Here is a 12,658-nt window from a genome sequence, read left to right as displayed (position 1 = left end):
CAGTCACCGGTCTTAGGGCTATGGGAGCGGGAGGAGGAGCAGCGATGGCCGGCCATGTTGGAATGGATTTTTCCGAATGCGCTCCGATGGATACTCGTCGTGGGAGGATGGTGTGGTTTAGATCTAAGAATCCCCGTCTCTTTAATAGACAGTTTACTTACATGACTAGGGTGGCGAATGTAAAAATGCCCTGGCTCCTCGCATTCGCTCGACACTTGGAAGATAGCCCTTATTGGGCGCGGAAGCCAAGAAGTGCAACATTTATGGGGAGCCGGACAGTACTCAGCAGATATTCAGAATTTGGAGAAGAACCGGCCTTGCAATGCCAAAGACAAATCTGCGCGCCGGACTCATCGTCATTGAAGCCCGGTTCGGGGGCTACTGAGGGAGCCTGGATTAGGGGGTCTCCGGATAGCGAGACTATATCCTTTGGTCGGACTATTGGACTATGAAGATACAATATTGAGGACTTCGTCCCATGTCCGGATGGGACTCTCCTTGGCATGGAAGGCAAGCTTGGCAATACGGATATATAGATCTCCTCCCTTGTAACCGACTCTGTGTAACCCTAGCCCCCTCCGGTGTCGATATAAACCGGAGGGTTTAGTCCGTAGGACGACAACAATCATACCATGGGCTAGCTTCTAGGGTTTAGCCTCTACGATCTCGTGGTAAATCAACTCTTGTAATACTCATATCATCAAGATCAATCAAGCAGGACGTAGGGTATTACCTCCATCAAGAGGGCCCGAACCTGGGTAAACATCGTGTCCCCCGCCTCCTGTTACCATCCGCCTTAGACGCACAGTTCGGGACCCCCTACCCAAGATCCGGTTTTGACACCGATAGTGGGCGTGGGTATATACATATTGCTTGTCGTCACTAGTTGATTCTTGATTCAGCGGCATTGTTGGATGAAGCGTACCAGACCGACATTACGCGTACGCTTACGCGAGACTTGTTCTACTGACGTGCTTCGCACACAGGTGCCTAGTGGGTATCTGTTTCTCCAGCTTTAGTTGAATCAGATTCAATGAACATGGTTCTTTCTGAAGATCTAAAAGCAATCACTATACGGCGTTGTGGTTTTTGATGCGTAGGTAAGAATGGTTCTTGCTCATCTCGTAGCAGCCACGTAAAACTTGCAACAACAAAGTAGGGGATGTCTAACTTGTTTTTGCAGGGCATGTTGTGATGTGATATGGTCAAGACATGATGCTAAATTTTATTGTATGAGATGATCATGTTTTGTAACACAGTTATCGGCAATTGGCAGGAGCCATATGGTTGTCGCTTTATTGTATGAAATGCAATCGCCATGTAATTGCTTTACTTTATCACTAAGTGGTAGCGATTGTCATAGAAGCAATAGTTGGTGAGACGACAACGATGCTTTGATGGAGATCAAGGTGTCAAGCCGGTGATGATGGTGATCATGACGGTGCTTTGGAGATGGAGATCAAAGGCGCAAGACGATGATGGCCATATCATATCACTTATATTGACTGCATGTGATGTTTATCCTTTATGCATCTTATTTTTCTTAGTTCGGCGGTAGCATTATATGATGATATCTCACTAAATTTCAAGGTATAAGTGTTCTCCCTAAGTATGCACCGTTGCTACAGTTCGTCGTGCCGAGACACCACGTGATGATCGGGTGTGATAAGCTTACGTTCACATACAACGGGTGCAAGCCAGTTTTGCACGCACGGAATACTCGGGTTAAACTTGACGAGCCTAGCATATGCAGATATGGCCTCGGAACATTGGAGACCGAAAGGTCGAGCATGAATCATATAGTAGATATGATCAACATAGTGATGTTCACCATTGAAAACTACTCCATCTCACGTGATGATCGGACATGGTTTAGTTGATATGGATCACGTGATCACTTAGATGATTAGAGAGATATCTATCTAAGTGGGAGTTCTGTAGTAATTTGATTAATTGAACTTTAATTTATCATGAACTTAGTACCTGATAATATTTTGCATGTCTATGTTAGTGTAGATAGATGGCCCGTGCTGTTGTTCCATTTAATTTTAATGCATTCCTAGAGAAAGCTAAGTGGAAAGATGATGGTAGCAACTACACGGACTGGGTCCGTAACTTGAGGATTATCCTCGTTGCTGCACAGAAGAATTACATCCTGGAAGCACCGCTAGGTGACAGACCCGCTGCAGGAGCAACGCCAGATGTTATGAAAACCTGACAGAGCAAAGCTGATGACTACTCGATAGTTCAGTGTGCCATGCTTTACGGCTTAGAAACAGGACTTCAACGACGTTTTGAACGTCATGGAGCATATGAGATGTTCTAGGAGTTGAAGTTAATATTTCAAGCAAATGCCTGGATTGAGAGATATGAAGTCTCCAATAAGTTCTACAGTTGCAAGATGGAGGAGAATAGTTCTGTCAGTGAACATATACTCAGAATGTCTGGGTACCACAACCACTTGATTCAACTGGGAGTTAATCTTCCTGATGATAGTGTCATTGACAGAGTTCTTCAATCACTGCCGCCAAGCTACAAGAGCTTTGTGATGAACTATAATATGAAAGGGATCGATAAGACGATTTCTGAGCTCTTCGCAATGCTAAAGGCTGCGGAGGTAGAAATCAAGAAGGAGCATCAAGTGTTGATGGTCAAAAAGAGCACCAGTTTCAACAAAAAGGGTAAAGGGAAGAAGGGGAACTTCAAGAAGAACAACAAGCCAGTTGCTGCTCAAGTGAAGAAACCCATGTCTGGACCTAAGCCTGAGACTGAGTGCTTCTACTTCAAAGGAACTGGTCACTGGAAGCGGAACTACCCCAAGTATTTGGCGGAGAAGATGGAAGGCAAAGTGAAAGGTATATTTGATATACATGTTATTGATGTGTACCTTACTAATGCTCGTAGTAGTGCCTGGGTATTTGATACTGGTTCAGTCGCTAACATTTGCAACTCGAAACAGGGGCTACGGATTAAGCTAAGATTGGCTAAGGACGAGGTGACGATGCGCGTGGGAAATGGTTCCAAAGTCGATGTGATCGCCGTCAGCATGCTACCTCTACATATACCTTCGGGATTAGTATTAGACCTAAATAATTGTTATTTGGTGCCAGCATCGCGCATGAACATTATATCTAGATCTTGTTTGATGCGAGATAGTTGTTCTATTTATATGAGTAATATCTTTTATGGTCATGCACCCCTGATGAGTGGTCTATTTTTACTAAATGTTCATAGTAGTGATACACATGTTCATAGTATTGAAGCCAAAAGATGCAGAGTTGATAATGATAGTGCAACTTATTTGTGGCACTGCCGTTTAGGTCATATTGGTGTAAAGCGCATGGAGAAACTCCATTCTGATGGACTTCTAGAATCACTTGATTATGAATCACTTGGTACTTGCGAACCATGCCACATGGGCAAGATGACTAAAACTCCGTTCTCCGGAACAATGGAGCGAGCAACAGAGTTATTGGAAATCATACATACTGATGTATGTGGTCCAATGAACATTGAAGCTCACGGCGAATATCGTTATTTTCTCACCTTCACAGATGATTTGAGAAGATATGGGTATATCTACTTAATGAAACATAAGTCTGAAACATTTTAAAAGTTCAAAGAATTTCAGAGTGAAGTGGAAAATCATCATAACAAGAAAATCAAGTTTTTACGATCTGATCGTGGAGGTGAATATTTGAGTTATGAGTTTGGACTTCATTTGAAATAATGCGGAATAGTTTCGCAACTCACGCCACCTGGAACACCACATCGTAATGGTGTGTCCGAACATCGTAATTGTAGTTTACTAGATATGGTGTGATCTATGATGTCTCTCACTGATTTACCGCTATCATTTTTGGAGTTATGCTTTAGAGACAGTTGCATTCACGTTAAATAGGGCACCATCTAAATCCGTTGAGACGACACCTTATGAACTGTGGTTTGGCAAGAAACTCAAGTTGGTCGTTTCTTAAAGTTTGGGGCTGTGATGCTTATGTGAAAAAGCTTCAACCTAATAAGCCCGAATCCAAATCGGAGAAATGTGTCTTCATAGGATACCCAAAGGAGACTGTTGGGTAAACCTTATATCATAGATCCGAAGGCAAGATATTCGTTGCTAAGAATGGATTCTTTCTAGAGAAGGATTTTCTCTCGAAAGAAGTGAGTGGGAGGAAAGTATAACTTGACAAGGTAATTGTACCTTCTGCCTTACTGGAAAGTAGTTCATCACTGAAATCAGTTCCAGTGATTCCTACACCAGTAAGTGAGGAAGCTAATGACGATGATCATGAAACTTCTGATCAAGTTACTATCGAACCTCATAGGTCAACCAGAGTAAGATCCACACCAGAGTGGTACGGTAATCATGTTCTTGAAGTCATGTTACTTGACCATGATGAACCTACGAACTATAAGGAAGCGATGATGAGCCTAGATTCCGCAAAATGGCTTGAGGCCATGAAATCTGAGATGGGATCCATGTATGAGAACAAAGTATGGACTTCGGTTGACTCACCCGATGATCGGAAGGCCATAGAGAATAAATGGATCTTCAAGAAGAAGACTGACGCTGACGGTAATGTTACTATCTACAAAGCTCGACTTGTTGCAAAAGGTTTTCGACAAGTTCAAGGACTTGACTGCGATGAGACCTTATCACCCGTAGCGATGCTTAAGTCCGTCTGAATCATGTTAGCAATTGCCGCAGTTTATGATTATGAAATTTGGCAAATGGATGTCAAAATGCATTCCTTAATGGATACCTTAAAGAAGAGTTGTATATGATGTAACCAGAAGGTTTTCTCGATCCAAAAGGTGCTATAAAGTGTGCAAGCCCCAGCGATCCATTTATGGACTGGTGCAAGCCTCTCGGAGTTGGAATATACGCTTTGATAGTGTGAACAAAGCATATGGTTTTGTACAGACTTTTGGAGAAGCCTGTATTTACAAGAAAGTGAGTGGGAGCTCCGTAGCATTTCTGATATTATATGCAGATGACATATTGTTGATCAGAAATGATACTGAATTTCTGAATAGCATAAAAGGATACTTGAATAAGAATTTTTCATTGAAAGACCTCGGTGAAGCTGCTTATATATTGGGCATCAAGATCTATAGAGATAGATCAAGACGCTTAATTGGACTTTCACAAAGCACATACCTTGATAAAGTTTTGAAGAAGTTCAAAATGGATCAGGCAAAGAAACAGTTCTTGCCTGTATTACAAGGTGTGAAGTTGAGTCAGACTCAATGCCCAACCACAATAGAAGATAGAGAGAAAATGAAAGGTGTTCCCTATGCTTCAGCCATAGGCTCTATCATGTATGCAATTCTGTGTACCAAACCTGATGTGTGCCTTGCTATAAGTTTAGTAGGGAGGTACCAAAGTAATCTAGGAGTGGATCATTGGACAGCGGTCAAGAACATCCTGAAATACCTGAAAAGGACTAAGGATATGTTTCTCGTATATGGAGGTGACAAAGAGCTCGTCGTACACGGTTACGTCGATGCAAGCTTTGACACTGATCCGAATGACTCTAAGCCACAAACCAGATACGTGTTTTTATTAAAGGGTGGAGCTGTCAGTTGGTGCAGTTCCAAGCAGAGCGTCGTGGCGGGATCTACGTGTGAAGAAGAATAAATAGCTGCTTCGAAAGTAGCAAATGAAGGAGTCTGGATGAAGGAGTTCATATCTGATCTAGGTGTCATACCTAGTGCATCGGGTCCAGTGAAAATATTTTTTGACAATACTAGTGCAATTGCCTTAGCAAAGGAATCTAGATTTCACAAGAGAACGAAGCACATCAAGAGACGCTTCAATTCCATCCGCGATCAAGTCAAGGAGGGAGACATAGAGATTTGCAAGATACGCATGGATCTGAATGTTGCAGACCCGTTGACTAAGCCTCTCTCACGAGAAAAACATGATTAGCACCAAGACTCCATGGGTGTTAGAAACATTACAATGTAATCTAGATTATTGACTCTTGTGCAAGTGGGAGACTGAAGGAAATATGCCCTAGAGGCAATAATAAAGTTGTTATTTATATTTCCTTATACCATGATAAATGTTTATTATGCATGCTAGAATTGTATTAACCGGAAACTTAGTACATGTATGAATACATAGACAAATAGAGTGTCACTAGTTTGCCTCTACTTGACTAGCTCATTGAATCAATGATGGTTATGTTTCCTAACCATAGACATGAGTTGTCATTTGATTAACGGGATCACATCATTAGAGAATGATGTGATTGAATTCACCCATCCGTTAGCTTAGCATGATGGTCGTTTAGTTTGTTGCTATTGATTTCTCGATAACTATACATGTTCCTATGACTATGAGATCATGCAACTCCCGAATACCGGAGGAACACTTTGTGTGCTACCAAACGTCACAACGTAACTGGGTGATTATAAAGGTGCTCTACAGATGTCTCCGATGGTGTTTGTTGAGTTGGCATGGATCAAGATTAGGATTTGTCACTCCGATTGTCGGAGAGGTATCTCTGGGCCCTCTCGGTAATGTACATCACTATAAGCCTTGCAAGAAATGTAGCTAATGAGTTAGTTACGGGATGTAGAATTACGAAACGAGTAAAGAGACTTGCCGGAAACGAGATTGAACTAGGTATTGAGATACCGGCGATCGAACCTCAGGCAAGTAACATACCGATGACAGAGGGAACAACGTATATCATTATGCGGTTTAACCGATAAAGATCTTCGTAGAATATGTAGGAACCAATATGAGCATCCAGGTTCCGCTATTGGTTATTGACCGGAGACATGTCTCGGTCATGTCTACATAGTTCTCGAACCCGTAGGGTCCGCACGCTTAACGTTCGATGACGATCGGTATTATGAGTTTATTTATTTTGATGTACCGAAGGTTGTTCGGACTCTCAGATATGATCACGGACATGACGAGGAGTATCAAAATGGTCGAGACATAAAGATCGATATATTGGCCGGCTATATTCGGACACCGGAGGTGTTCCAGGTGATTTCGGAGAAACCGGAGTGCTGGAGGGGTTTACCGGAACCCCCCCAGGGAAGGATTGGGCCTTAGTGGGCCTTAGGGGAGAGAGAGGGCAGCAGTCCAGGAGGTGCCCCCCCAAGGGGAGTTCGAATAGGACTAGGGGAGGGGGCGCGACCCCTCTTTCCCTCTCCCTCTCCCTCTCTTTCCTTCCCCCTTCCTCCTTCCTAGTAGGACTAAGAAAGGATGAATCCTAGTCCTACTAGGAGGAGGATTCCTCCTCTCCTTGGGCGCCACTAGGGCCAGCCGACCTCCCCCTTTCTCCTTTATATACGAGGGCAGGGGGGCACCCTAGGACACACAAGTTGATTGTTCCAAGCCGTGTGCGGTGCCCCACTCCACCATAATCCACCTCGGTCATACCATAGCGGTGCTTAGGCAAAGCCTTGTTCCGGTAGCAACATCATCACCGTCGTCACGCCGTCGTGCTGACGACGGTCTCCCTCGAAGCTCTACTGGATCATGAGTTCGCGGGATGTATCCGAGCCAAACGTGTGCAGATCACGGAGGTGTCGTACCTTCGGTGTGGGGATCGGTCGATCATGAAGACGTACGACTACATCAACCGCATTGTCATAATGCTTCCGCTTACGGTCTACGAGGGTACGTAGACGATACTCTCCCCTCTTGTTGCTATGCATCACCATGATCTTGCGTGTGCGTAGGATTTTTTTAGAAATTACTATGTTCCCCAACACGAACACGGCGTAGGAGTCCTTTGCCATCTCTGATCTATGTACGTGTATTGTCAGTTGATGAATTCAACGATAATATGAAACATAATGTACTTAAGAAAACAAAGAGGAATAATTAGCAAAATACAAGCAACCTATAGTAAACATAAATAACGAAGTTCCTCATACCCAAGCTAAATAACTAGAGTGATCTACGCTAGTTCAGGAGGACGGTTTAATTACATCACAGAGTATCGTCGTGCATAAATTCAAAGTTTTACCATAGAAAGACAGTAGTGACACATTGTCATCGACATCAGTCCTCCATGTCAGCGGTCCAATCTTCATAGTCAGGGAGGAAGTACTTGAGCTTCTTGAAAGGCTTCAGGTCTAGACGTTGAGCGAGTAGCAGTGCTTAGACATCTTCCCGCGTGATTGGCCCATGGTAGGACATCCTTGTTGGTTCGAGGACCTCCTTCGTAATCACTTGGGAAAGTTCACACTATACATGGTAAAACTCAGCTCGGATTGAATGGTACGGTGTCTTCCCTATGCTTGTGTCCCAGTTGACAATCTCGGCATCGTTGGTAGTAGCTAACATGCGAAGGCATTCCTTATCCCTTCTGTACTCGATCAGGTGATGCATGAGGTAGAATCCATTAGCCTTATTGGTGTATGGTTGCTGGATGCAGCAGAAGTCGGTTTTATGGCCAAAACCCAGCCCGTTCTTCCCATGCTTTTTCACCTTGATATATCCACCAGAGAGGCTGAAGGTTAACAGGGCATTATCAAGAACACTCTTGATGTGCGTGTAATCCTTTTTCTTGATGTTCTTCTATGAGTGCAAGTACATAGCATGGGAGTATTCTGGGTACAGAATGATGAGGACGCCCCCCTCCCGCTACACAAAATAAGTACACGTCAAATTAGCCTCCATGCTTGCAAAGGAATGATTAAAACTTATGAAAGGATATATGCGAATGACTTACGTGGGATGATAAGGCAGGAGAATTTCTTCCTTGTCCTTATTAGAGTACATGAACTCGGTGATGTACTTGCTCGCATAGTCACGACGCTCTTTGCAAACTGCCAAGAATCTCTCGTGCATATAGTACGGGTCCATGACATAGATATACAAAATGATGAGGATGCCCCCCTCCCGCTATGCAAAATAAGTACACCTCAAATTAGCCTCCATGCTTGTAAAGGAATGATTAAAACTTACGAAAGGATATCCGCGAATGACTTACGTGGGATGATAAGGCAGGAGAATTGCTTCCTTGTCCTTATTAGAGTACTTGAACTTGGTGATGTACTTGCTTGATTAGTCACGATGCTCTTTGCAAACTACCAAGAATCTCTCATGCATATAGTACGAGTCCTAGACGTAGATATATTTTATGTTCTCGAGCTTGATGAAGTAGTTGACATACATCGCATACATGTAGATCAACTAGAAATCCAGCTTGGTCATGTGGAACATGTCATAGATGTAGTCAACTCGCAGGATGAACTTATCCGCGGGCCATCTCTTGACGTACAACTTCCCGCTTGGCACCTGAGCCGCATAAATTGGGTATCCTGGTTTTTTGAGATGAGAAGGATATTCTCTCTGGCCAGCACATCTTCATGCAGTCTCCTTAGATCGTTGTTCAGTATGGCATCTAGCACTTTCTTAGGTAGGATCGGGTGGCCAGCAACATGGAAACGCTCCACGCCTTCGACAGTTATTCTATCTACCACCCGGGGCTTCAGAGGCGGATGGCTGCTTGAAGCAGCTTTGGTGCCTTTAGGGCCTTTCCTGCCCGGTCTACACCTTTGCTTCTAGGTGGGTGGCGGTAGTGAGCCCACCATACCTTCCCTAACAACCACCCCCATTGTTGTCGGGCTAATCAGTGGACGGCCCTCGGGTTGTTGCTGGGTGGAGGCGGCATCTGGAGGCGTGTCCTGCGAGGGTCGCATGAAGAGAGACTTTTTGTATTCCACCTTAGGACATTCCGGCTCCGACAAATCAGGTAGCATCAAGTCATCATCTCCACGCTCATAGCCTGAGTCTTCATCGTCCCGAGCCATCAATCCTCCATCGTCATAAGAGATATTGAAATACTTGAGAGGGTCATCATCATCATCCTCCATGTCATCATCAACATTTGCTTCTTCGACGGGGGCGACGTCATCTGGCACTAATGGAGGCTCTCCCTCACGTCGTCCGCTATCACCCGCCATGACAGGTGCAAGTAATTTGGTAGGTGGGGTGCTTTTCATACTGGGCGCCTCGACACGAAGAAGAGTCTTCGGCCAAGGAAAGAACCAGCTCTTGCATGCGCCAATCCATTTAGGGGTGTCCTCGTCATCGACTGGTACTAGAGGAGGCAAATCCTCGAAGCCCGCTAAGACACTAGCCACGTTAACCTTGAATACGCCATCGGGCATCTCTCACTTGTGGAAAATGCGGTCATGTGGCTTCACGATCGTTGCCTTTCCCACGACCACTTATGGCCGTTGATGTTGTAGAGTAGGGTGCACAGGGTATCATCGGCCTATGAAGAAGACATGTCTACGACGTCAAACATCCGAAAGGCAACTGAAACAGAAGCCTATACACATGCTGGTGAAAAGGGTATGACGCGTAATTACCATGAGGACGTCGAGCTAGAGACGGAGGTCGGGCTGCTACAGACAGGAGCGGGACCTTTTGCGGTTTCTTGAGTAGGTCCTGGTGGCGTGATGTTCACCGAATTGCTCCCGACGTAGCTGGGAAGGGGAAAGTCCTCTAGCCCTTTATTTGGATTGCTCTTCGACCAATTTATAATTACTGGAATCAAGCTGGTAATAATTGAAGATTGGAAGTGAGCCATGATGCCAGCCACCACGTCATTGACCGCTGCATTGACTACCCCGAGCAACTCTTTTGTGGTCTCAGCTTTGGTCTTATTGACTACAATCGCGACCTTCTTGTCGATGGCCTGCTAAGTGAGCAACCGTCTCTTCCTTCTTTCCTATGGCTCCTCGCGGTAGCACATCTTCCATGAGGCACCATCTCCGACGCCGTGCACACGTCCATAGCACGGCAGTTTGTCCTCCGGGAACTTTTTCAGTATGTTCAGGGACCGGTTGAATGGGGTGTCCCACTTGGGCCTCGTTGACCACTGTGATGACTCGTCGCTTTGGGCCGCCTTTTGGTGTTGCTCTTTTTGCAAAAGGAATGTGGATGGTTGACTAATGTGAAAAAAAATTGGAATTGATTGGAAGCTAATATGATAATGTGGTAATATAACAATAACCAGAAGTCTCATGAACTCCCTCATGTTTGGGTCCATGTAAAAGATCTTTTTGATGCGGTCCCACTTGTACTGGGCCCTGATCCAGTCACGCTCCAGCGGGTCAGTGAACTCCGCCAAGGGGTCTGTGATTCCGTGACTTTCACGTTCGGCATCCTCCTTGGCCCATACGAGCCTCTTCCCCTCATAACTACGGCTTCCGAGGGGGTGGGGAGGCATGTTCCTAGCCTGGACCGCCTTCATTTTCTCTGACCTAGCCTTGAATTCTTCTTTAGCGCAAGTCTCCTTGAATTCTTCAAAGTCCTCTTCCTTTATTGATGGATTGTCAGCATGAATCTTGGACCACAGTTCATTCTTCCCAATCACTTTTTTCACCCAAACTTTCCAGGCGGACAAGTCGTTGGTGAGCGTCACCATCGCCTTGTCGTTTATCTTTGTCATGGCGTCGTCGTCCCATGGATTTTTGCTTTCATCCCAGCTGGGGAACTAGAACCTATTGTGCATCTTCTTTAGGAGCATGTTCTTCATATATGGTATCTTCTTCAACTTCTCATTGTTGTTGTTCGCGGTTTCCCTGAGGATGCATCCTAGTTGATTGCCCGAGCACGAGCGTGCTTCCTCCAGCGTCGTTGGCACTAATTTCTTGGGGTGCATCTCCGTGACCACAACTTGTCCGATGCTGAGCTCGTTTCTTCTTTGAGCCGTCTTCTGCTTAGGTGCTTTACCGGCTACGACAACATCGTTGCCTTTCTCAGGGGTGGTGTCGGTGCCGGTGCCAGTGCTGGTGTCGGTGTTGGTGTCAGGGTTGATGCCACCGCCGCCACCCTGCACCGCCATCTAGTGTTCATCCAGGTAATCGAAAAGATGATTTGCTGCCTTAATGGGGTCTTCCTCGAGGCGACCAGAACCACCAGCTTCGGCATGGCTAGACATGTTTCCTATTAAACAATTGTAAATAAAATATATAATGAAAAGAAAAAGGGGCCTATATTTGGTCCTAATGTTGATTCACCCCCCCCCCCCCCCCCCCCCCCCCCCCCCCCCCCCCCGCGGCAAATCCCGGGCACTCCATATGTCCTAGTTACTAGCACAAGTCATGCCGAAAATCATGGAAGTTTTTGACCTGGCCTTTGCTAGAAAGTGGACATATGGAGCGTCTGAAATTTGCCGGAACAGAAACGAATCAACATTCCGGCAAAGCATCGGCCACTCGGATATTCTTCGACCATTGTCCATTCAACCAACATTAATCATATCAAGAGAACATGTTTACTGAACATGTTTACTGAACATATCCAAATGGAGCATGGATTTGATGCTATCATCAAGAGAACATGACAACATCATATAACAAATTTCCAGGACTTAGCAAATTAACCAAGTGTTAAAGACAACAACATTGTATAGGCTACTTTGCATGCTTGTGCTAGTCACCACATGGCATATCATGCTCCTAAAACATCATCTAGGGTTTTATATACCCTAAACTAAATTGCCCTACACAAATTTGCTAAACTTCCCTAAACTAAATTTCCGAAATTGCCCTAAACTAAATTTGCTACTATTTTTTCCTAAATGATCCCTCTCTCTGCTACTGCCCTAAACAAAAATTTGTTACTTTTTTCAATACAATTTGCTACCGTTTTTAGTTTAGTGCA

This window comes from Triticum urartu, chromosome 4 (genome assembly GCF_003073215.2).
Source record: "Triticum urartu cultivar G1812 chromosome 4, Tu2.1, whole genome shotgun sequence".
Classification (NCBI taxonomy): domain Eukaryota; kingdom Viridiplantae; phylum Streptophyta; class Magnoliopsida; order Poales; family Poaceae; genus Triticum; species Triticum urartu.
This window is presented reverse-complemented; position numbering follows the sequence as displayed.